The sequence below is a fragment of the Bufo bufo genome, chromosome 5 (assembly GCF_905171765.1).
Source record: "Bufo bufo chromosome 5, aBufBuf1.1, whole genome shotgun sequence".
NCBI lineage: Eukaryota > Metazoa > Chordata > Amphibia > Anura > Bufonidae > Bufo > Bufo bufo.
In genome coordinates, this window is record NC_053393.1 from 145,621,721 (window position 1) to 145,645,438 (window position 23,718).

The following is a 23,718-nucleotide window of genomic DNA, read 5'->3' on the forward strand; positions in this document are numbered from 1 at the left end:
TGAGCTGGTGGAAGCAGTGGAGGAGGAAGCCGAGTAGGAGGAGGAGGCTACAGGAGGCAGAGAATGATGCCCTGCGATCCTAGGGGGCGGAAGGACGTGCGCCAAGGAACTGTCCGCCGGGGGCCCAGCCGCCACTACATTCATCCAGTGTGCAGTTAGTGAGATATAGCGTCCCTGGCCGTGCTTACTGGTCCACGTATCTGTGGTTAGGTGGACCTTGCCACAAATGGCGTTGCGCAGTGCACACTTGATTTTATCGGACACTTGCATGTGCAGGGAAGGCACGGCTGTCTTGGAGAAGTAGTGGCGGCTGGGAACCACATACTGCGGGACAGCCATGGCCATCAGCTGTTTGAAGCTGTCTGTGTCCACCAGCCGGAATGACAGCATTTCAAAGGCCAGCAGTTTAGAAATGCTGGCGTTCAGGCCAAGGGCTCGAGGGTGACTCGGGGGGAATTTGCGCTTCCTCTCTAAGGTTTGAGATATTGAGAGCTGAACGCTGCTGTGTGATATAGTGGAGACGCTAGTTGACGGTGGCGGTGGTGGTGGTGTCGGTGGCACATCCTCTGTTTGCTGCTCGGCAGGTGGCAACATTCCTCTCGAGGCGGAAGCCGAGGCAGCAGCGGTAGAGGGAGCAGGGGGAGCCTCAGCGAGTGCCTGGTTTTTAAGGTGTGTACCCCACTGCAGTTCATGCTTTGCATGTAGATGCCTGGTCATGCAGGTTGTGCTGAGGTTCAGAACGTTAATGCCTCGCCTCAGGCTCTGATGGCAGAGCGTGCAAGTCACTCGGGTCTTGTCGGTAGGACATTGTTTAAAGAAGTGCCATGCCAGGGAACTCTTTGAAGCTGCCTTTGTGGGGCTGGGTCCCTGTTGGCGATGTCCAGTAGCAGGCGAACTCTGGGGGCGGCGGCTCGTCTGCTTTGGCCCCCTGCTCCCTCTTTGGCTTCGCTGTTGTCTCGGTCTCACCACTACCTCTTCCTCTGAACTGTGAAAGTCATCGCCACGACCTTCAGTCCATGTGGGGTCTAAGACCTCATCGTCCTCTGCATCGTCTTCCACCCAGTCTCCCTCCCTGACCTCCTCCTGTTCAGTCTGCACACTGCAAAAAGACGCGGCAGTGGGCACCTGTGTTTCGTCATCATCAGAGAGTCGGTGACTCTGCTGTGGTGGTATTCCCATGTCCTCTTCATCTGGAGACATAAGTGGTTGTGCGTCAGTGCATGGTATGTCTTCCTCCACTGGGGAAGGGCTAGGTGGACGCCCCTGGGAAACCCTGGAAGCAGAGTCTTCAAACAGAAGAAGAGACTGCTGCATAACTTGTGGCTCAGACCGTTTCCCTGATATGCTTGGGGGTGATGTGACAGACTGATGGGCTTGGTTTTCAGGTGCCACCTGTGCGCTTTCCGCAGAAGACTGGGTGGAAGACCATGTGGTGAACGTGCTGGAAGCACTGTCGGCCACCCAATCGATTAATGCCTGTACCTGCTCAGGCCTTACCATCCTAAGAGCGTCATTGGGCCCCACGAGATATTGCGGTACATTCTGCCGGCTAGTTGAGGGAGTTCGTTCCCTACTGTGTGCGCCTGGGGCCGAACGGCCACGTCCTCTACCAGCAACAGAGGCTCCACGGACACCACCACGACCGCGTCCTCGTCCCTTAATAGTATTTTTCTTCATTGTTGCGATTCAACTCGCACCACAATGAAATATATTATTTTTTATAAGCAAAATCCCCTCACTGGAATACTTTCAGTCTTTTGACTGTATGGATTACAGATGGAATGACTGTTATATGTGAGTACCGCTTTCTTTGACAGATTCTAGTATGGGTACATATATGTTTTCCCAACCCCAGCACATTAGTTTGCTAATTCCAGATGTATGAAACGCAGGCCTAACTGTATCTAGTATATTGAACGCCAGATAAACTAACTTGGCCTTTTTTAAATAAAAAAAATTCCCTCACTGGAATACTTTCAGTCTTTTGACTGTATGGATTACAGATGGAATGACTGTTATATGTGAGTACCGCTTTCTTTGACAAATTCTAGTATGGGTACATATATGTTTTCCCAACCCCAGCACATTAGTTTGCTAATTCCAGATGTATGAAACGCAGGCCTAACTGTATCTAGTATATTGAACGCCAGATAAACTAACTTGGCCTTTTTTAAATAAAAAAAATTCCCTCACTGGAATACTTTCAGTCTTTTGACTGTATGGATTACAGATGGAATGACTGTTATATGTGAGTACCGCTTTCTTTGACAGATTCTAGTATGGGTACATATATGTTTTCCCAACCCCAGCACATTAGTTTGCTAATTCCAGATGTATGAAACGCAGGCCTAACTGTATCTAGTATATTGAACGCCAGATAAACTAACTTGGCCTTTTTTAAATAAAAAAAATTCCCTCACTGGAATACTTTCAGTCTTTTGACTGTATGGATTACAGATGGAATGACTGTTATATGTGAGTACCGCTTTCTTTGACAGATTCTAGTATGGGTACATATATGTTTTCCCAACCCCAGCACATTAGTTTGCTAATTCCAGATGTATGAAACGCAGGCCTAACTGTATCTAGTATATTGAACGCCAGATAAACTAACTTGGCCTTTTTTAAATAAAAAAAATTCCCTCACTGGAATACTTTCAGTCTTTTGACTGTATGGATTACAGATGGAATGACTGTTATATGTGAGTACCGCTTTCTTTGACAGATTCTAGTATGGGTACATATATGTTTTCCCAACCCCAGCACATTAGTTTGCTAATTCCAGATGTATGAAACGCAGGCCTAACTGTATCTAGTATATTGAACGCCAGATAAACTAACTTGGCCTTTTTTAAATAAAAAAAATTCCCTCACTGGAATACTTTCAGTCTTTTGACTGTATGGATTACAGATGGAATGACTGTTATATGTGAGTACCGCTTTCTTTGACAGATTCTAGTATGGGTACATATATGTTTTCCCAACCCCAGCACATTAGTTTGCTAATTCCAGATGTATGAAACGCAGGCCTAACTGTATCTAGTATATTGAACGCCAGATAAACTAACTTGGCCTTTTTTAAATAAAAAAAAAATTCCCTCACTGGAATACTTTATGGCTTTTCACTGTATGGATTACAGGTGGACTGGTATTAGTAGGGGTGACACAAGCACACCCAAGTCCCTGATGTAGGATTTCTATGGCACAGACCACTATTACAAGTGATTAATGGACGTTGGGAGAGATTGTGCTGCAGCACTAGTCCCAAGATGGCCGCCGCCTATCAGCCCAGTAACATGTGCCACAAAATGGTCTGCACAACCTTTAAAAAAAATAGCCTTGGACTGTGCTGCTAAATCGCTATTGGTCTGAATCCCAGGTGTAGATGTCTGACTTGTTTGGAGCTTTGGAATGCACACTGTGGCAGCTTCTGCTGCAGCACTACAAGTCGCAAAATGGCGGCCGGCGGTCAGCCCAGGTACATGTGGATGGAAAAATCACTCTGGCCACTCTAAAAATAGCCAATCCCTATCAAAAAAGAAGCTCAGCTGCAGTTGTTCAGATGAATCACAGGTGGAGGAGAGAAATTTGCTTCCAGTTATTCAATTATCCCTGCCTATTCTCGCCCTAGCATCAGCTGCGTCTATCCCTGTTCTATTCACATCGGGAGTGAGCACGTCCCGACGTGCGCACAAGCTTATAAAGAGGCTGAGTCACATGCTGCACTTGGCCAATCACAGCCTTGCCAATAGTAGGCATGGCTGCGATGGCATCTTAGGGCAAGTAGTATGATGCATGTTGATTGGCTGCTTTGCAGCCTTTCAAAATGCGCCAAAATACATGCCGAACGACGAACCCGAACTTTTACGAAAAAGTTCGGGTTCGGGTCCGTGTCACGAACACCCCAAAATTCGGTACGGACCCGAACTATGCTCGAACTGTTCCCTCAACACTATAAATGAATAAAGAAAAATAATGTGAAAATGTGATGATAACACACCCTGTATTGGGCTATAAGTCCAGAATCATGGTATGTAGAACTTTAAATATTAGACAAATATAGTCAATAGTCTGAAATGGATTCAGTTGATTAAAATAAGTAAAAAGTTAGTACAAAGATCTAAATTGTGACAGGTTTAAAAGAATATATCAGCAGCATTCCAGATCCGATGTATGTGTATACACAGCTATGTGAAAGTTATTTTCAGCGAACCAGTGCCTGGTGGCGTCCCACCTAAAATTGGCTATCTGGTCGCTGTTACCTTTCTGGAGGATCGTCGGTTCTTCTATGTGGGTGTCTCCGCGCAGGATCCTCTGTGTGCTGTGGATGCTTAGTGCGGTTATGGATAGACGGGGCCGGCAGCGCGGTTGCAGATGGATGCGATGACCGCGAAGGGCTGCTGTTTGTGGATCAGTCTGTCGATGCGAATGTTGGTGGTGAAGAAGGCTGCAATCCTTCGAAACGCGTATGGTTATCCAAGTCCTGGGAAGCGCTTCCAAACTCCCCTGCACCATCAGGCTGCCTCCATCCATTGACAACACCGGGAATTAAAGCGCGCGCTAAACTGCCGCACGTGGCAAGAACGCCATACACAGTCAGCAGCCCTCTGACCAGAGGAAAAGACAGCAACATTCGCATCGACAGACCGATCCACAAACAGCAGCCCTTCGCGGTCATCGCATCCATCTGCAACCGCGCTGCCGGCCCCGTCTAACCATAACCGCACTAAGCATCCACAGCACACAGAGGATCCTGCGCGGAGACACCCACATAGAAGAATCGACGATCCTCCAGAAAGGTAACAGCGACCAGATAGCTAATTTTAGGTGGGACGCCACCAGGAACTGGTTCGCTGAAAATAACTTTCGCATAGCTGTGTATACACATACATCGGATCTGGAATGCTGCTGATATATTCTTTTAAACCTGTCACAATTTAGATCTTTGTACTAGCTTTTTACTTATTTTAATCAACTGAATCCATCTCAGACTATTGACTATATTTGTCTAATATTTAAAGTTCTACATACCATGATTCTGGACTTCTAGCCCAATACAGGGTGTTTTATCATCACATTTTCACATTATTTTTCTTTATTCATTTATGTTGTAGAAAATATTAATAGTTGTAATCAGCTCGCATCAAAGTTTGTGTAAGGAAAAAGGTAAGTCCCTTTTCCCTCAGCCGCAGTCAGAGATAGACCCAGGTGTTACCATCTTGATTAAAAATTCTGAACAACTCCTCTCCTCCCTGCTCAACCTGTGTCTTTTATTTACTAACAAAAGGTGTAAAAGGGGCTGGCCCAAGACAAAGATACAGGAAGTGATGACATGTCAAAGGACAGGGAGGGGCAATCAATGTGGCAGACAATGCACACACCCCATCCCTGTATAAGGAAGGATGAGTCATGTCCATTGTCTGATCAGCCAGGTGGCCGCCCACCCCCCATCACTGTCAGCATGGACCTCATTCAATACTGCTCAAAGGTGATCAGTATCTAATAAAGATCATTCTACTGGTTCCTATAGGTTTGAATTTATCTGCAAGACATTGCTACGGCTATTGTCAGTATACGGTACTAGTATACCGACAAGGCAGATATGCATGTCTTAAAAGCAGATATGTCTCCAAGCCCATGAGAAGGTTTTCATACTGACGGTTTTACCACTGGTCCCGATTCAGCCAAAGTACCCTCTGCTAGAGCGCTCCTTGGCTAAATCCGACACAGGGAGACAGATGACAATCTATAAAAACACACACACATCCTAAAGTAAAATGTCCGCATAATAAAATTTCCACAACAGTCCCTCCTCTTTGTCATACGCTCCCCAATGTCCCTCAACGGATCTCGATCTTCTTCTTTGAAAAAAAACAGTCTTGTCTACGAAAAGTCCTGAATCCATAAAACAAAACAGATGATGGAAAACAGAAAGTCAATCTTGACACGTAGCTTCTTTTATTCGGGAGGTGACTTAGGAGGTGGCGTTTTGCGTTGGTCGCCGGCTGGTTTGGGATCCTCTGCATCTGGTCCATGGTTTGGTCTTCAGGGCGTCTTGTCTGTTCGGGCTTCGGTAACTAGAAGTAATGGAAACAAAAAAACATAAGTATATGTCCTATTTCCTTTCGCCCGGATCCAATGGAAAACCAGTGAGCCCCAAGACCTCCCAAAGCTTTAAAAAGGATTCTGACCCTCACTAGTCATAGCTCCGCCTCTGCCCTGCTCCTGTCAGTATGGGCCTGACCCTTGTCAATGGTGTCTGCTAGCCAGGCATAACCATATACCTTCCTCACAACTGGAGGATCCCACATCTACGGGTCACCTAGCTGCCCGGACACCCATACAGGATTAACAAGAAAGGAGCAGGAGCCAGAGCTAATATTAATATTACCCTCTAGGAATGTATTGTCTATCAACAAATGCCTCCTTGTAACAAATAAACAAAAGTGATACTCTGCATTCTTTGACTTAGTTGAGCAGCTTCTTGCAGTGACCGGTGTGGATCCAGTTGTCTCGTCCCTCGAACTTCAGAGAGGTTGGCGTCATCAGCAGCACCTGGAATGGCCCAAGATGTCTCGGCTCTAGTCCCGTCCTCGGATGTTTCTTTAGCACGACCCAATCACCTGGTTGACTAGAATGAACACTGGTTATTGAGTCTGGGTCCGGGAGAAACTCCCGAACCCGGTGGTGGACATCGGGTGATAACCCGTGGGGCTGCATGGGGGCATACCTGATGGAATAAAAGGGTTACAGTGGAACATTCAGGCCATGGATCGGCCATGATTTTTACCTTTTTTGCAAGAATCTGACCCAAGTACCATCAAAGAAAAGGCACTCGTGATGGTTCCTAACGCACTAGGTTAGAAATTGATTGACATTTGAGAGGTTAGAAAGATTGAAGATCGTTGTTTTCTGCACCACTTTCCCCCCTTCTCATCGTCCTTAAAACCAGAACGAAGAGAAGCTGGATTAAACATGGTGCATAGTCTCAAGGTTAGATGGAGAGATGACGGAGGGATGAGAGAGAGAGATAGAGAAAGAGAAAGAGAAAAGCGCTTCTCTTGGACTCTGCAGTCTAAGCGGGACGGGAGTACATGACAGTGTTAGTTCGCACTGTCTGGGACTTTTGAATGCCCTGTTGCTGGAGATCGATGGATTCGTGCAGCCACAGTTCTGCTTTCTGGAGGGAACCATGGCTTTAAAGTCTAGTGGGGAATTTACGGACAAACTTTTTCCCAATCCAGACCTCAAAGGTCCCTTCTTTGGGGATGGTCCACTCTGAACCTACAGTCCCTTGGTGCCAATCTTTGAGGGGCTTAACAACTCCTCCTCTATAGATGGATTTCATGTACTGCTTGGCTGTCCTATAGTCAGAAGTGGTACCCTTCTGTTCCCTAAATTTCCCTAAACCCATGCTCGAGCCTTCTAAAAGTAGATGCGTCCATATACAGTTTCCCGCAACCTACGCAAGGAATTGTCCCGCGACCTACGCCATGGACTGTCCTGCGACACACGCTGGGCGGCTGTTACCCCCCTTCGTTCGCCTCTGAGTTGCCTTAGGGTTTCTTGCACCGACACACGGACTCCGTTCACCCTAGATAGACCTCAGAAAAAGGAGTAATCAGTGTAAGGAGAAGGGCTCTCGCCTACACACGGCGGCCCTCTGAGTCTCCTAATGAGATATACCAGCCTCGGTTTTGCCTCTGAATAGTGACCTGACCACAGGATAGGGCTTCCAATTGACCTGGAGTGGAAAGAGGGGTGCACAGAGAACACACAGTACTTTCTGTGGGGACGAGGGGTGCACAGAGAACACACAGTACCTTCTGTGGGGAATGGGGTTACTCACACAGCTATTGGTATGCCCAGGTGATATATATCACCTTGTCTCCTTAAAAAAAAATGCTCATCAACTCACTTTCCTTTGCCGATATGATTCTATATAGTCAAGCTGAACAGCACACAAAGCCCTTTTTGCAGTGACTGATCAAAAACCTCTCACTCAGCAGTAACCCTTGAATTCAGACAGTAGTTCCCACACAATATCATGAGACCCCCAGTACTCCTAACCAATACTGCAGAGAAAAGAGAGGGAAAGAAACAGAAAAAAGAAAAAGGAGAAAAACGCCAAAATATGAAAAACCTAAAAAATAAAAATGGGTTAGTAAAAGAAGAAAAATGTAAATGTAAATTAATCAAAGAAATACCCAAACGAAAATAGACAAGAATAACTGAAAAATAAAAAAGGAAAAAACTTGATTACAACAATAAAACCTAAAACTTAGGAACACATACAATTGTATAGGACTGAATTAACAAATCAATGTCTTGGAGGGTTCCCCTGAAACCGTATAGGAGAATTTCTACCCACCCAGTCATTGAAATGTTAATTTGCCCAGCCCCAAACAGCTTCAGATTCATTTTACCAGAGAAGCAGGATTTAACATTTCAATGTCCCAAAACCGTTTTTTCAAAGACCTTGGCTGTCCCTGGGTTCTCTGCCTTTGCAAAGAAGCATGTCTGGGACCATCACCTCACCTTGCTGAAAGAAACCACTTTACTTCTAGGTGTGGTTCTGGGGTACTTAACATACCTGTGTCTGTTGCCATTAGCAATGTTACAATATCGTGCAATGTGCCCGTATTCCCTGCATGCAAAACAAAGGATAGCTCGCCTCCCTGCATAATACCTTGTCGATTTGACTTGGTGCACAACATTAACCATCATAGCATGACTAGATCCCACACTACTATCTGTATTGAGTCCACTTACCACAGACTCATCTGAGGAATCTTCTGGCCTTGTGTTAATACGTCCAACTCCAGGGTCAGACACATTGTCAATCTCCATTCCTGAGTCGGTTCCACTATCTAAACCACAGTCCTCAGACTTCTCCATGCTTACAGCCCATACATTGCCTCTAGTCCCAGACACATTACTCTCCAACAGTTGTTTCAATAACTCTGGCAATTCCCTTACAGCACCCTGTGCATGCGTCAGGCTTTCAGATAAACATTCATTTTCCTTCCGCAGCTCAGTATTACACCTCACAGTACATTCATAATTAGAGCTAGCTTCAGCTGCCTGCTGGACAAGAGTTCTCAATTTAACAATTTCCACTTTTAAATCTTCCACTTCTCCTTCCAAACTCAGCTTCAGCCTACAAGACTCCTGATATTTATCCGCTATCCACCCAGCAGCAAAAATCCGAGCATACTTGCCTTTCCTTTTGCGCCATTTTTTGGTACCGATCAGGTTTGCTACACAATTCTGAGCCTGCAGCCATGAATCAGTAGATCCCTGCATAGCCTGAAGAATGGCCGCCGTGTCCTTCAACTTTGCTACTTCATTAACCTCTTGCCGCACACCTAACGCCGAAAGGCGTCATTGCGGCGGCTCTCCCAGGCTACACTAACGCCGATTGGCGTCATCTCGCGTGAGCCGAGATTTCCTGTGAACGCGCGCATACAGGCGCGCGTGTTCACAGGATCGGAAGGTAAGCGAGTGGATCTCCAGCCTGCCAGCGGCGATCGTTCGCTGGCAGGCTGGAGATGCAATTTTTTTAACCCCTAACAGGTATATTAGACGCAGTTTTGATAACAGCGTCTAATATACCTGCTACCTGGTCCTCTGGTGGTCCCTTTTGTTTGGATCGACCACCAGAGGACACAGGTAGCTCAGTAATATGTAGCACCAAGCACCACACTACACTACACCCCCCCTGTCACTTATTAACCCCTTATTCACCCCTGATCACCCCATATAGACTCCCTGATCACCCCCCTGTCATTGATCACCCCCCTGTAAGGCTCCATTCAGACGTCCGTATGATTTTTACGGATCCACTGATATATGGATCGGATCTGCAAAACACATATGGACGTCTGAATGGAGCCTTACAGGGGGGTGATCACCCCATATAGACTCCCTGATCACCCCCCTGTCATTGATCACCCCCCTGTCATTGATCACTCCCCTGTAAGGCTCCATTCAGACGTCCGTATGATTTTTACGGATCCACTGATACATGGATTGGATCCGCAAAACACATACGGACGTCTGAATGGAGCCTTAAAGGGGGGTGATCAATGACGGGGGTGATCACCCTATATAGACTCCCTGATCACCCCCCTGTCATTGATCACCCCCCTGTCATTGATCACCCCCCTGTAAGGCTCCATTCAGACGTCCGTATGATTTTTACAGATCCACTGATACATGGATCGGATCCGCAAAACACATACGGACATCTGAATGGAGCCTTACAGGGGGGTGATCAATGACAGGGGGGTGATCACCCCATAAAGACTCCCTGATCACCCCCCTGTCATTGATCACCCCCCTGTAAGGCTCCATTCAGATGTCTGTATGTGTTTTGCGGATCCGATCCATGTATCCGTGGATCCGTAAAAAACATACGGACGTCTGAATGGAGCCTTACAGGGGGGGTGATCAATGACAGGGGGGTGATCACCCCATATAGACTCCCTGATCACCCCCCTGTCATTGATCACCCCCCTGTCATTGATCACCCCCCCTGTAAGGCTCCATTCAGATGTCCGTATATGTTTTGCGGATCCGATCCATGTATCATTGGATCCGTAAAAAACATACGGACGTCTGAATGGAGCCTTACAGGGGGGTGATCAATGACAGGGGGGTGATCACCCCAGATAGACTCCCTGATCACCCCCCTGCCATTGATCACCCCCCCTGTCATTAATCACCCCCCTGTAAGGCTCCATTCAGACATTTTTTTGGCCCAAGTTAGCGGAAATTTTTTTTTTTTCTTACAAAGTCTCATATTCCACTAACTTGTGTCAAAAAATAAAATCTCACATGAACTCACCATACCCCTCATGGAATCCAAATGCGTAAAAAATTTTAGACATTTATATTCCAGACTTCTTCTCCCACGCTTTAGGGCCCCTAAAATGCCAGGGCAGTATAAATACTCCACATGTGACCCCATTTCGGAAAGAAAACACCCCAAGGTATTCGCTGAGGGGCATATTGAGTCCATGAAAGATTGAAATTTTTGTCTCAAGTTAGCGGAAAGGGAGACTTTGTGAGAAAAAACAAAAAAAAATCAATTTCCGCTAACTTGTGGCAAAAAAAATAAAAATTCTATGAACTCGCCATGCCCCTCATTGAATACCTTGGGGTGTCTTCTTTCCAAAATGGGGTCACATTTGGGGTATTTATACTGCCCTGGCATTTTAGGGGCCCTAAAGCGTGAGAAGAAGTCTGGGATCCAAATGTCTAAAAATGCCCTCCTAAAAGGAATGTTGGCCCCTTTGCGCATCTAGGCTGCAAAAAAGTGTCACACATCTGGTATCGCCGTACTCAGGAGAAGTTGGGGAATGTGTTTTGGGGTGTCATTTTACATACACCCATGCTGGGTGAGAGAAATATCTCGGTCAAATGCCAACTTTGTATAAAAAAATGGGAAAAGTTGTCTTTTGCCGAGATATTTATCTCACCCAGCATGGGTATATGTAAAATGACACCCCAAAACACATTGCCCAACTTCTCCTGAGTACGGCGATACCACATGTGTGACACTTTTTTGCAGCCTAGGTGGGCAAAGGGGCCCACATTCCAAAGAGCACCTTTCGGATTTCAACGGCCATTTTCTACAGATTTTGATTTCAAACTACTTCTCACGCATTCGGGCCCCTAAAATGCCAGGGCAGTATAACTACCCCACAAGTGACCCCATTTTGGAAAGAAGACACCCCCAGGTATTTCGTGATGGGCATAGTGAGTTCATGGAAGTTTTTATTTTTTGTCACAAGTTAGTGGAATATGAGACTTTGTAAGAAAAAAAATAATAATAATCATCATCATTTTCCGCTAACTTGTGACAAAAAATAAAAAATTCTAGGAACTCGCCATGCCCCTCACGGAATACCTTGGGGTGTCTTCTTTCCAAAATGGGGTCACTTGTGGGGTAGTTATACTGCCCTGGCATTTTAGGGGCCCAAATGCGTGCGAAGTAGTTTGAAATCAAAATGTGTAAAAAATGGCCAGTGAAATCTTAAAGGTGCTCTTTGGAATGTGGGCCCCTTTGCCCACCTAGGCTGCAAAAAAGTGTCACACATGTGGTATCGCCGTACTCAGGAGAAGTTGGGGAATGTGTTTTGTGGTGTCATTTTACATATACCCATGCTGGGTGAGATAAATATCTTGGTCAAATGCCAACTTTGTATAAAAAAAATGGGAAAAGTTGTCTTTTGCCGAGATATTTTCCGCTAACTTGTGACAAAAAATAAAAAGTTCTATGAACTCACTATGCCCATCAGCGAATACCTTAGGGTGTCTACTTTTCGAAATTGGGTCATTTGTGGGGTGTTTGTACTGTCTGGCCATTGTAGAACCTCAGGAAACATGACAGGTGCTCAGAAAGTCAGAGCTGCTTCAAAAAGCAGAAATTCACATTTTTGTACCATAGTTTGTAAACGCTATAGCTTTTACCCAAACCATTTTTTTTTTACCCAAACATTTTTTTTTATCAAAGACATGTAGAACAATAAATTTTGAGAAAAATTGGTAAATTTCGAATAATAACAAAAAAAGTTAAAATGTCAGCAGCAATGAAATACCACCAAATGAAAGCTCTATTAGTGAGAAGAAAAGGAGGTAAAATTCATTTGGGTGGTAAGTTGCATGACCGAGCAATAAACCGCTAAAGTTGTGGAGTGCCGATTTGTAAAAAAGGGCCTGGTCACTAGGGGGGTATAAACCTGTGGTCCTTAAGTGGTTAAAAATACTTTCCATTGCACAAAAAACAAACACCACAACGCTACAAAAAAATACAACACACTAGTACCAATTTCTAGGAGTTGTCCCAATACTTTTGGCACAGAACCTTTCTACACTGTAGTACCCGTATTAATTATGCCAAACAAGTCTACAATTCAGTGTAACAGCCACAGATATACAAACATTAAGCAGAATCATCAACTATAGGACGATTTCACCACTAAACTGCCACTAATGTTTACACAATGATTCCTGTATCAGACTTGTCACTGCGCTATACCATAACTGAACACTCAACTGATATCCAGCACAAAACTTATTAAAACAAAATCAAACTGTACATAGAAAGGTTACAAAAAGACAAGATAACTATTCTGGACAAAACTAACATTTCAGGCAAAAACAATCAAATCACTTTCCATAGCAACTTAAAAATGGCCGACAAACTTAAAGATGGCCGACATACCACATGGTCATCACACAAAGGAAATCAAGATAGTGTCTACAAAATCCAGCAATAAAAACAGTTTCTATATTTACTGTTCCCTACTCCCGAAACCAGAGCAAAACCTCCACTCTGTGGGTGATTTACAGGTTAACAATATAAAAATACTCTCTAAATGCTGTCTCTAATGCACAAACACTAAAACCAATTGCTGCCTCTATAAACCTCTATAAAATTGCCTCTTACAAAATCACAGTAACATAAAAGTTAAGAAGTTACTAAAAATACACAATACCCTGTACTGCTCATCATACAATCTCATCATACAATCTCTGCACAATCAACTCAGATCCACCAAAAACTATACCTTATCCTTACACCCCTTGATGCAGCAGACAACAACCACATACACCAAAAGATTCTTTAAATAGATTTCTTTCTGATGTCAGCAGATTGGAGTACACAGATTTCAGTTTACAAAGAGCAAAACTTTCTCAAAAATGAGAGTAAGGAAAAGGATATTACCTTATGCCGGCCTTTTTTGCTTTTTGAAAATTAAGCTGTGTCTCCTTTAAGTTCTGCTGATAACGGGGGGAAAAAGTGATCTCCTTAACTGTGCTCGCCATCTGTTGTAGAAAATATTAATAGTTGTAATCAGCTTGCATCAAAGTTTGTGTAAGGAAAAAGGTAAGTCCCTTTTCCCTCAGCCGCAGTCAGAGATAGACCCAGGTGTTACCATCTTGAGTAAAAATTCTGAGCAACTCCTCTCCTCCCTGCTCAACCTGTGTCTTTTATTTACTAACAAAAGGTGTAAAAGGGGCTGGCCCAAGACAAGGATACAGGAAGTGATGACATGTCAAAGGACAGGGAGGGGCAATCAATGTGGCTGGGCAGACAATGCACACAACCCATCACTGTATAAAGAAGGAAGAGTCATGTCCATTGTCTGATCAGCCAGGTGGCCGCCCACCCCCCATCACTGTCAGCATGGACCTCATTCAATACTGCTCAAAGGTGATCAGTATCTAATAAAGATCATTCTACTGGTTCCTATAGGTTTGAAATTATCTGCGAGACATTGCTACGGCTATTGTCAGTATACGGTACTAGTATACCGACAAGGCAGATATGCATGTCTTAAAAGCAGATATGTCTCCAAGCCCACTGGTCCCGATTCAGTCAAAGTACCCTCTGCTAGAGCGCTCCTTGGCTAAATCCGACACAGGGAGACAGATGACAATCTATAAAAACACACACACATCCTAAAGTAAAATGTCCGCATAATAAAATTTCCACAACACCATTCATCTATTTTACACCACCCACTCCTCTCCCTGTACATTGGGAGTGACCTTTATTGATAACGTTTTTATTACTACCCAAATAAATATAGTTTTTATCATATACACACTATCCCTTGTCCTTTGTTGATATCTGCTGGTGACCTCATATAGAGTGCCTGTCTTCCTATGTTCCTATATGCCTGCCTTTTCTGACTGGGTGAGTCAGCTTAGACACGTGCACCTTGCATATTGCCCACACAGGAGAGCCACCGTATTCCCTCCTTATAAAAAAATAAAATACAAATAAAATAAAAATAAAAGGAAAGATTGCAAAGTAAAAGAGTGTTTACTATCCTCTAACAGTCTTTTTATGTGGCAAAAATATATTTTAAAAAATATATAAAAAAATATATAAAAAAATAAAATAAAAAATAAAAATACGAATAAAAGAAAAAAATAAAAAGTGCAAAATAGTAGAGTTTTCATTGTCCCGCAACAGTCCTTTTATTATATAGCAAAAATATATTTAAATAAGTAATAAATCAATTATAAAAAATAACAAAATAAAATACTAATAAAATACAAATAAAAGTAAAGAATAAAAAGGAAAAAGTGAAAAATTAACAAAAAGTGTAAGTGTATTTGTAGCAGAAATATATCAAAAATTAAGTTAAAAAAGATAAAATAAATAAATAAAATACATAAAAGAAAAAACACCCACACCAACCAAAACAGTCGCCATTATTGCCCTATTCACGTGAAACTATACATATTATATAGCAAAACGACCAACACAAAATAGAGAATTAAAAAAAATTATTTTGGTGTCAGTATTTAAAGAATAAGGAGCTATAGTTTAAAAAAAAAAAAAAAACTTTTTAAAAATGTTTTGTACAGTTTCTCCCAAATAAAACAAAAAAGAAATAAATTATAAGGCCTTATGTGTCACAAGTGAAAAAGTGTTGCAAAAATAATTTTAGTAGTTCCAACACATAAAAAAGTTACAACTGTTCGAACCACCTCATGTGCTATATGACTTCAGGCCTCGTTATTAAAGTGTTAACCATTAAGCACTTTCCCCACTAGTAAGGGAAAATGCTTACTGGTTATTACATGATGCCTGTAACTGGCAGAAGGTGGTAATAACCAGGGAGCGCCATCCTCTGCAGTGAAGGAAAGCGCCGATTTATGAATAGGAGGCAGGAAGGAAATGTAAGGAAATGTCGCCACTTTTCCGTAAAATTGACTATTAACAAGTTCCTGCAGCATGGCCCCTGAAACAGAAGATCCATACTTACCTGCTTCATGCCGCCCTGGCCCCCTCAGCCTCCATCTTCTGGTTCGTGCACTTTTACACCTGTCAGTGCATGGCCATGGTCACATACACTGCTCTAGTCAGGGGCGTAACTAGAAGTGACTGGGCCCCACAGAAAATATTTGTAAGGGCCCCTCCAGCGCGCTTCGCACCGCCTTCCTCCTGTGTAAACCCCACTCCTTTGGCACAGGGTAGCGGTATACTGTATATTGTGTGGCACAGTGGATGCTATGTCCCAGTATCATAGTGCCATCTCCCCCCCCCCCCCCCAAAAAAAAGTGCCAGTATCAAGTGCCTCTCTCCCCCCCATGTACCAGTATCATAGTGCCAAACCCACCCATGTGCCAGTATCAAGTGCCAACCTCCCCCCACATGCCAGTATCAAGTGCCTCTCCCCTCCCCCCATGTCCCAGTATCATAGTGCCATCTCCCCCCCCACAAAAAAAGTGCCAGTATCAAGTGCCTCTCTCCCTCCCCCCCCATGTGCCAGTATCAGGTGCCTCTTCCCCCCCCCCATGTGCCAGAATCAGGTGCCAACCCCCCCCCCTTCCCCCCCCCCCAGGTGTCAGTATCAAGTGCCTCTCTCCTCCCCCCCCATGTCCCAATATCATAGTGCCATCCCCCCCCCCCCCCACAAAAAAAGTGCCAGTATCAAGTGCCTCTCTCCCCCCCATGTACCAGTATCATAGTGCCAAACCCACCCATGTGCCAGTATCAAGTGCCAACCTCCCCCCACATGCCAGTATCAAGTGCCTCTCCCCTCCCCCCATGTCCCAGTATCATAGTGCCATCTCCCCCCCCACAAAAAAAGTGCCAGTATCAAGTGCCTCTCTCCCTCCCCCCCATGTGCCAGTATCAGGTGCCAACCCATCTCCCCCCCCCCCCATGTGCCAGTATCAGGTGCCTCTCTCCCCCCATGTGCCAGTATCAGGTGCCAACCCCCCTCCCCCCCCCAAGGTGCCAGTATCAGGTGCCTCTTTCCCCCCCCCATGTGCCAGTATCAGGTGCCAACCCCCCCTCCCCCCCCCCCCCAGGTGTCAGTATCAAGTGCCTCTCTCCTCCCCCCCATGTCCCAATATCATAGTGCCATCTCCCCCCCCCACAAAAAAAGTGCCAGTATCAAGTGCCTCTCTCCCTCCCCCCCATGTGCCAGTATCAGGTGCCTCTCTCCCCCCATGTGCCAGTATCAGGTGCCAACCCCTCCCCCCCCCCATGTGCCAGTATCAGGTGCCTCTATCCCCCCCCCATGGCAGTCGGGTATTAAAAAAATTATAATAAACCCACGACCTTCTGTATCAGAGGCAAAGCACTTAACCACAAGACCATAAGAGCTGCCTTGCTGCTGACTGAAAAAAATATGAGACTTCTACTGTTATAGCTGGCTAAGTGTACATCTATACACATGACAGCTGCTCATATATAGAGAAATAGCAGAGCTGAGTGTGCTGGGACAGCTGTCATATAGAGATATAGCAGTGCTGGGTGTGTTGGGGCAGCTGTGTGTTGGCCGGGGGCTCGGTGGAGCTGATGTTGTGTTTTATCCTAATGAGAAAGATTTCATAATAAGGATTTGGAGAAGCGGCAGAGGGATAGCAGAGCAGGGAGAGGCTGGTGCTGCTACTAGGGGGTCATACCATGGGGGAGTAATAGTAAACTTGACCCTTGGGGATCTCGGACACCACTTCAACACTTGGCCGGGGGCTCGGCGGAGCTGATGTTGTGCTTTATCCTAATGAGAAAGATTTCATAATAAGGATTTGGAGAAGGGGCAGTGGGGTCGCAGAGCAGGGAGAGGCTGGTGATGCTACTCCGGGGTCATACCCATGGGGGAGTAATAAAGCCCACCATAATGCCCCCCCCCCCAGTAGTAATAATTCTCCTTATAATGTGACAGTGCAAAAATACCCCCTTGTAATGCCCCCAGTTGAGCTAATGTCCCCATAGTGCCCCCATAATGTCCCAGTATAAAATACCCCTATATAGTGCCCCCAGTAAATTCCCCCATAGTGCTCCTCTCCCCCTTCCTGCTAGTGCCCCCCATAATGTACCAGTATAAAATGCCCCATATATAGTGCCCCAGTAGATGCCCCTCAGTGTCCGGCCTCTGATAGGCTGCCGGCCTAGTGTCCCCCATAATGCCCCCCAATAATGTGCCAGTAAGTGTCCCCATAGATGCCCCCCCATCATGTGCCAGTATCAAGTGCCTCTCTCCTCCCCCCCACATGTCCCAGTATCATAGTGCCATCTCCCCCCCAATGTGCCAGTGTCAAGTGCCTCTCTCCTTCCCACCCCCCATGTGCCAGTATCATAGTGCCAACCCCCCCCCCCCCATGTGCCAGTATCAAGTGCCTCTCTCTTCTCCCCCCATGTCCTAGTATCATAGTGCCATCCCTCCCAAAAAAGTGGGAGTATCAAGTGCCTCTCCCCCTCATGTGCCAGTATCATAGTGCCAAACCCACCCATGTGCCAGTATCAAGTGCCAACCCCCCCCCCTCCCACATGCCAGTATCAAGTGCCTCTCTCCTCCCCCCCATGTGCCAGTATCATAGTGCCATCTCCCCCCCATGTGCCAGTATCAAGTGCCTCTCTCCTTCCCACCCCCCATGTGCCAGTATCATAGTGCCAAACCCCCCCATGTGCCAGTATCAAGTGCCTCTCTCTTCCCCCCCATGTCCCAGTATCATAGTGCCATCTCCCCCCCCAAAAAAAAAGTGCCAGTATCAAGTGCCTCTCTCCCCCCCATGTACCAGTATCATAGTGCCAAACCCACCCATGTGCCAGTATCAAGTGCCTCCCCCCCCCCCCCCCACATGCCAGTATCAAGTGCCTCTCTTTTCCCCCCATGTCCCAGTTTCAGGTGCCAATTCCTCTCCCCCCCCCATGTGCCAGTATCAGGTGCCTCTCTCCCCCCATGTGCCAGTATCAGGTGCCAACCCCCCTCCCCACCAGGTGTCAGTATCAAGTGCCTCTCTCCTCCCCCCCATGTCCCAATATCATAGTGCCATCTCCCCCCCCCCCCCACAAAAAAAGTGCCAGTATCAAGTGCCTCTCTCTCTCCCCTCCCCACAAAAAAAGTGCCAGTATCAAGTGCCTCTCTCCCTCCCCCCCCCCATGTGCCAGTATCAGGTGCCAACCCCTCTCCCCCCCCATGTGCCAGTATCAGGTGCCTCTCTCCCCCCATGTGCCAGTATCAGGTGCCAACCCCCCTCCCCCCCCAAGGTGCCAGTATCAGGTGCCTCTTCCCCCCCATGTGCCAGTATCAGGTGCCAACCCCCCGTTCCCCCCCAGGTGTCAGTATCAAGTGCCTCTCTCCTCCCCCCCATGTCCCAATATCATAGTGCTATCTCCCCCCCCACAAAAAAAGTGCCAGTATCAAGTGCCTCTCTCCCTCCTCCCCCCCACAAAAAAGTGCCAGTATCAAGTGCCTCTCTCCCTCCCCCCCATGTGCCAGTATCAGGTGCCTCTCTCCCCCCCATGTGCCAGTATCAGGTGCCAACCCCCCCTCCCCCCAGGTGCCAGTATCAGGTGCCAACCCCTCTCCCCCCCATGTGCCAGTATCAGGTGCCTCTCTGCCCCCCATGTGCCAGTATCAGGTGCCAACCCCCCCCCCCCCCCCCGGTGCCAGTATCAGGTGCCAACCCCCCTCCCCCATGTGCCAGTATCAAGTGCCTCCCGCTCCCCCCATGGCAGTAACAATCGGGTATTAAAAAAATTATAATAAACATTTCTACTTACCTTCATGTCAGCGATGCAATGCAGCCTCTTCCTGTGTCCCGCCCTGTATGTCTATATATGGAGTCAGTGCTTGTATTTCAGAAAAGCTTCTGCTGGGATTCGAACCCACGACCTTCTGTATCAGTGGCAAAGCACTTAACCACAAGACCATAAGAGCTGCCTTGCTGCTGACTGAAAAAAATATGAGACTTCTACTGTTAAAGCTGGCTAAGTGTATATCTATACACATGACAGCTGCTCATATATAGAGATATAGCAGAGCTGAGTGTGCTGGGACAGCTGTCATATAGAGATATAGCAGTGCTGGGTGTGTTGGGGCAGCTGTCATGTGTATAGATGTACACTTAGCCAGCTATAACAGTAGAAGTCTCATATTTTTTCAATCAGTTGCAATGCAGCCTTTATGGCTGTGTGTGTAAATGCTTTGCCTCTGATACATTGGAGGTTGTAGGTTCGAATCCCAGACACATCAGGAGACTTTAGGAGACAGTAAGATTAGATCACATTAGCGAGGGGGCCTGGTCAGACAAGAATCGATATTTAACTAACTTGAAAATAAACTGTCACACATGCTGCCAGGGCGCCGGGCCCCCTTGGCAGCCCGGGCCCCGAAGCAGCTGCTTCCCCGGTAGTTACGCCACTGGCTCTAGTCAATGACTGGCTTCAGCAGTGACAAGCTGCTTGTGGCCACATCACCACTGAAGCCAGTGATTGGCTGGAGAGGTGCATGTGACCATGGCCATGCACTGCCAAGTAAAAACAGTGCTGGGAGCATGCTCCTCGGTTTCAAGGACCTTGCTGCATTTTTACTGGGAAATCCCTTTAAGCCCCTATTACACTGCGAGATATTCAGGTCAATTACTGGGAACAAGTGTTCATGATACCTGGCTGGTATAATCGTGCCGCACATGTCTCTGTGTAATCAGGGATGTGCTACTGATAATCAATATAACTAAATGAAGGAGGAATGTCTGTGACAGCGATCATTGCTCCCCAGTCACTTTACATTGGCCTGTGTAATAGGCGGATGCAAATTAGCGCCAATCAACATTTATATTTTATTTATTTATACTTGAAATAGAGCGATGTGACAATGCGTCCCTCAGACCAAAAAAGATTGTGCACCCCTGGTTTAGATGAATTCTTAAAAGTAAATTACATTAATGCTTATGAAAATGTGTAGAAATCTGAGTCTCACTTCCTTCTGGGATTCGCGTCTCCACCTATCCCTTGGTTGAACTTGATGGACTTATGTTTTTTTTCAACCGTATTAACTAGAGATGAGCGAATTTCATGTTATGAAATTCGTGCACGATTCATTTGGTGGTAAAAGCAGAATTGCGTTATGGATTCTGTTACCACGGACCATAACTCAATTCTATGACGAAATGCATAACGGAATGTCTTTAGAGGCATTCCGTTATTCATTCTATCATAATAGAAGTCTATGGGCTGCAAAACGGATCCTTCCCGTTTCTGCTATGAAGGGAAGTCCTCTCCTGCATAGCGGAAACAGGACGGATCCGTTATGCAGCCCATAGACTTTTGGAATGAATAACGGAAAGCCTCTAAAGGCATTCCGTTATGCATTCCATCATAGAATTGCGTTATGGTCCGTGGTAACGGAATCCATAATGCAATTCTGCTTTTACCTCCAAACGAAGAGTGAACGAGTTTTATAACATGAAATTCGCTCATCTCTAGTATTAACTATGTAACTGTATTTTTGGCATGTATCCAATCTGCATATTTTGTGGTTCGGATGTGGTCCCATTCATTTCAATGGGGGTTGCAAAAGATGCGGACAGCAAACATTGTGCTTTCCGCATCCGAATGCTCTTTCCGCAGCCCTGCAAAAAAAATTAGAACATGTTCTATTCTTCTCCGTTTTCTTATGACTTATGTTGTGCCATTCCTTTGTTATTTCTACTACACAAGTTTATGAATTGTCAGCAGCTTGCAGTAAAGGTACAGATGGGTGTTACCAGTCGGGAGTGTGTCCCTGCAAAGTCTGACACCAGCAGCCAGTGGTGTACCTCCAATAGAGGCAGCAGCTGATCTGTGTATTATAAGGTTCTGCAGCAGCTGAGGTGTGTATTAGGAGGTTCTGCAGCAGCTGAGGTGTGTATTAGGAGGTTCTGCAGCAGCTGATGTGTGTATTATGAGGTTCTGCAGCAGCTGAGGTGTGTATTATGAAGTTCTGCAGCAGCTGAGGTGTGTATTATCATGTTCTGCAGCAGCTGATGTGTGTATTATGAGGTTCTGCAGCAGCTGAGATGTGTATTATGAGGATCTGCAGCAGCTGAGGTGTGTATTATGAGGTTCTGCAGCAGCTGAGGTGTGTATTATGATGTTCTCCTGCAGCTGAGGCATATATAATGAGGTTCTGCAGCAGCTGAGGTGTGTATTAGGAGGTTCTGCAGCAGCTGATGTGTATATTATTATGTTCTGCAGCAGCTGATGTGTGTATTATGAGGTTCTGCAGCAGCTACGATATGTATTATGAGGTTCTGCAGCAGCTGAGGTGTGTATTATGAAGTTCTGCAGCAGCTGAGGTGTGTATTATGATGTTCTGCAACAACTGATGTGTGTATTATGAAGTTCTGCAGCAGCTGGTGTGTATTATGATGTTCTGCAGCAACTGAGGTGTGTATTCGTTAATTTCTAACGATAATTTGTTTTCCCTTAGTCCTAACAGCAGCACAGATGGGGTTAACCACCCCCCATGGACTGGTAGGACCGGCCCAAGTAATAATTAAACACTTAAACCTCCCCTATAAAGGAGGGAATCACCTCCAGCCCATTGTGTTATAGCAAGAAAAAACTAGTTTTACTAGGGTGGGAAATTTGTGTGCTGCTGTTAGGACTAAGGGAAAACAAATTATCATTAGAAATTAAAGATTCCCTTACGTCCTACCAGCAGCACAGATGGGGAGATAGCAAGAAGAACCCCTAGGGAGGGCCATCATGCCTGGCAGAACTAAGAATAGTCTGCCCAAAGGCCGAGTACTCAGCTAATCTGGCATCTAGTCTATAATGGGAGATGAATGTTGATTCAGAGCTCCAGGAGGCAGATTTACAAAGAAGACTCCTCTCGGCAAAAGAAGTAGCTACAGCCCTCGTAGAATGGGCTTTTACAAACCCCAGAGGGTCTAGAGATTGGGAAACCAAAGGATTCCCCATTAGCCTCCTTAATCCATCGACTGATGGATGGTTTAGACGCCTTACGGCCTTTAAACTTACCGGCAAACAGGATTAGAAGATTTTCATCTTTCCTGAACTCCTTGATCTATCCACATAGATCCGGAGGCATCTCAAGACATCCAAGGATGTATAGCAGGTTCCTCGGAGGAGGTAGAAGGTCTAGAAAGAACCGGGAGGGATATCACCTGGTTGATATTCTGGAAAGAAGGAACATTAGGCCTAAAGTACGGGAGAAATCTTAAAAGGACCCGGTCTTGCAAAGAAATGGTATAGGGCTCGTGCGCTTATAGAGCTTGAAGCTCAGAGACCCTCTTGGCCGAAGTCACAGCAAGAAGAAAAAACAAGTTTTCATGTGACAAACTTCAAATCTACCTCCTCCAAAGGCTCAAAGGGGTGAGATGCTAACCCCCTGAGAACTACTGATAAATCCCATTGAGGGATGGGATTTAGTACCTTAGGCTTTAATCTTTCAGCTCCTTTAAGGAACCGTTTAATGAGCGGGTCCTGCGAAAAAGACTTGTTGAAACAAGCTGGAATGGCTGAAACTTGACCCCTGAAGGTAAATGGAGCAAGGCCTTTGTCACGGCCATCTTGCAAAAACTGAAGGATGATGGGGAGGGGCGGATCTGCAGACGCCACCTCCTTTGAGGAACACCAAGAAGAGAATATCCTCATAATCTGTGAGTAGGCTCTCTTAGTAGAGTCTGCTCTTGAATGAGACTGCGTTCTCAGGACCGACTCTGAAAGCCCTTCTATTCTGGGAAGGGACTGATCAACCTCCAGGCTGTCAGGTTGAACCTGTGCAGATCTGGGCAGAGGTGAGTGTCCCATGACACCAGGGTCTGCCGTGGGGGTAGCCTCCAATAATGTCCCTGACTCATCTGAATGAGCTGGGTAAACCAGGATCTCTTGGGCCAAAATGGTATGATGGCTATTACCGAGGCCTGATCCTGACAAATTTTTATCAATAC